Consider the following 3,805-nt stretch of genomic DNA (forward strand, 5'->3'; position numbering starts at 1 on the left):
GCATTAGGTATTGGGAGATTGGCACATTGTACTGATTTAGGGGAATGCACAAATGCAAGTCACCTTTCTTTGAGTCATCTTTAACACTTGGCAATAGATTAACTAAGCTTAGATAGGTGTTGACCTACTGCGGGAGAAGTACGCCCCGCTGGCCGACACCATGAAGGGCCGCGGCTACGATGTGACGGTGGACGCACTCATCGTAGGAACGCTTGGAGCCTGGGACCCCAGCAATGAGAGTGTCCTGCGTGCCTGCCGCATCTCCCGCCACTGTATCAAGCTGATGCACTGCCTCATGGTGCCCGACTCCATCTGTTGGTCCCAAAACATCTACATGGAACACATCACGGGCCACCGCCAGTACTCCGACCCCACCAGATAAGCCATCCCCGGACCGGACCCAGAGGGGACTGCCTGAACTGACCCCGCCTCTGCGCCAGACGGACCTTAACTTTGAGAGGATTCTTCAACCATGGATGACCCCGCTCCACCTGGAGAGGCCCCCTGTGATGAGACTCTGTATGGACTGAGACACTTCCCTTGAACCACTTCCTCCACCATTGCAGACCATTGTAACGGGTTTGTGTGTATCTATCTCCTTTCTCTGTCAGCATCGCAAACCCCCTCCCTCCTCTTTCCCCTTCCCCCCATCCTCCACCCCCCGGCTTAGCTGACTAACACTGTATCTCCTGTAACCTAGTTGCATTCCCCTCCTCACCCCCATCCCTCTATTGTTAGTCCCTTGCTTGGGCGATCTGTATTTCCCTACCGGCTTTTTCATCTTTCTTTTTGGATTCCTAATCCTAAACATTTACTAATAAAAGTCAGTTCACTTCCCTATGTAAAGTTCTGCCTAGCCAGTATGGATTGGAGCTGAGGCAGATGAGAACAGGGTGGGTGCACCCACACATGCAAGCATGTGCACTTGCAGCAGCTTAAATAGAAGCGGTGCAAATTTGAGCCAGGGCTTTTTGCCCCAGTGCGTGTGCTTGGACATGCACTTTGTTGAGGAGCAAATTGTGCAACTTGGGCCAAAATAACTCTGCCTGGCTCCTCCCGGATCTGCAGCCAGGGGGAGCTAGAGCCCAGGGCCAGCATCTGTGTTGTCCCCAGCAATATAAGAAGCTGCCCGTTCCTGACCCCAGCAGTACAAAAAGCTACCCTGACAAGTAGCTCAGGGCTATTTGCTCTCAGGAGCTTCTGGGGCCCAGGCAATTGGTACCTGGGGACAATACCCCTTGTGGCAGATGAACTGCTGAAGCAGCCCAGAGAGTTCTCTGCACCCTTTACCCATTGCAGCAGTCTGGGAGTGGGGGCTGCTGCCTGGCTATGACCTGCTGTGCACCTGCCAGACCTGGATGAGGCATCTGCCCCTCTGGGCCAGCTGCCGGTGGGTTGCGGCTGCCGGGTTGGCCTCTGTGTGGCACTACCGCTATGTGTGCCCCCTGCCTGGCCACCTGGGCAACTATTGCCTGAAAGATGTTCCAGGTGTGGTGGCTTGCTTTGTAGTGCTGTTTGGCTAGGAGGTCAGCCACCTCCGGATGGGTCCAAGCTGTCCTGGCAATGCCCTCCCAGCGTGAATTCTGGTGTTCCCTATTGGAAAACTGAAAAATCCCTGATAAAATAAATTCCAAAGTCACTCTGTAAAATACCCCAAATCCATGTTCCTCCACAATTAAAACAAAAGACCACTATAAAGAGAGAGAGAGAGAGAGTGAGAGACAGTGATCAGTTGGACAATGTTTTATTGATATATCTACAGTGTTAAAGCGCATAGGGGTTACAGCTCCTCGACAGGAGCCACATGGCCTCCACAGGGGCTACCACCCCCCTGCAAGGCCCACATGCCCCACTCCAGTCCCCCAATTGCTGTCCCACCTGGTCCCATCCCCTGCCAGCTCCTGCAGCCCCTCCCAATGGCTGCCCCACCCATACCTTTAGAGTCACCATTATTTAAATAATTATGCTCTGTATGGTAACCACACACTGAGGACATGCAAGAGCCAACAACAGTAAGAATGAAGTACCTTAAGGAAGTAAGGTATCAGTGGGGGAGGAGAGGCAGGGATGTGTTTCAAATGAGATGATTTAGGTAAATGATGCAGAGGCCAGATTGAGGGGCACATGGAGCAAGGAAGGTGCTGGAGTTTGGGGCAGGGGGAAGGCTGTCAAACAGAAACATTGACAGTTAAGGTATGTGTTTTTTCTTTTGGAACAGGTGATGTCATGGGCAGTGAACTCCTGTTAGTTTTTTCACTTTGTGTTTATAAAAACAAAATTTCTGTGCTGTGCCTTTTGCATCCTAGATCAGACTTTCAGCTGCTTGGGGAGTTTGAGGTATAGGGAAGTCTAATAAATAACATTAGTTTCTGGACATATTTGTTTCCTTTCCTGCTTTTGTTGTGTCTTAACTTGCATTTTTATGGAGAAGTGGTTGTTTATCTACCTTATTTGTGGGCTGCCTTTCTCTTTTGCATTTGCTGGTTATATTGTTCCACAGAGAACATATTTTGTTGTATATTGTTCCATTCATAATATGTTTGCAAGTAATTTCTTATCTGTCGAAACTGAATTATATTGTATTTATATAGCTCCTCTCATCCTGGAGAATCCCAGCATTACACAAACATTGGCTTCAGGTGGCTTTCTACAAGTAGGAATGTCTGATCTCAGTGAAGAGCGTGTAAGAAAAGAGACAGCTGCACAGGAAGCTTTTTCCTTCATCATAGGAGAAATCTGGGTTAATGGGGGGTGATGTGGGCTACCTACCCTGAGATCCCTGAGATCAGTGGGACACATCTAAGTCTGCTTTAACTTCTTTATGTTCCTTCTCTGCACCATCAACAATTGCTTCCATTTGGGGCATTTAAGGACAGCAGCAATGTGAAAAAAACCCTTGTCAATGTGGCTATTGCAAAAACACCTAGGAATGAGGAGGTAAGGAAGGGACTAGTGGTAGGAGTGGTGCAAGGAAAAATGAAATTTTGCTGCTCTCCCTTGTAACATACTAGGGAACAGTAAGAGCCCCAAAGTGGAAGCTTTGTGGTGCCAGAACTGCCCTGCTTGCTTCTACATATGCCCAAACTCTGAAGGCGGACCCCAGTGAGCATGTGTGAGGTGTGTTCACACTATTTTTGCTGCCTCCTTTGATTTGCAAACTTAGCTAGCTACCTGTGCTACCTGGCCAGTTATGCTGGCCCTAAGCAGTCAAGAGGTAAAGTGTTGACATGTATGCAGAAGGTGAGTGACATCCCCAGTTAACTGTGGAATGCCAGATGTAGGGGACTTCATGTAGCCAGATGCTTCTGCAGAGGGATCTTTCTACGACTCATTGGAAAAATCAAGAGGAAATGGCAAATTAAAAAATTTATGAAAAGATATGTCAGGTATCCAGGTTGTAGTCATATCAATCTAGAGGCAAAAGCAATCCGGACTCATGGTAGAGGCAATATCTTTTATTAGACCAACTATATTTTTGCCATAAAATTTATTTAGAGACCAACTAGATTTTTGCAAAAAAAAATTCTTTAAAGAAAATTTCTCTAAAGAAATTTTTTGGCAAAAATCTAGTAGGGAAAGACAACAGATAAAAACCAAATTTTGTATTATTCTTGTTTTCCTTTTCTGGATCTGAGGCAGATGCTATTTAGTATGTGCTGGAGACTATTTTTGTTTCTAATATGTTACTCATAGCACCTTTAAGTTGTGCACTCTCCATCACTGGAATTGTTCAAGAGGAGGTTAGACAGCCCCTGGTCAGGGATGATCTAGGTGCAGCTATGCCTGTGGTCTACTGTGGGTATTT

The sequence above is a fragment of the Crocodylus siamensis genome, chromosome 1 (assembly GCF_052110815.1).
Source record: "Crocodylus siamensis isolate JL-2025a chromosome 1, ASM5211081v1, whole genome shotgun sequence".
NCBI classification, from domain to species: Eukaryota; Metazoa; Chordata; order Crocodylia; family Crocodylidae; genus Crocodylus; species Crocodylus siamensis.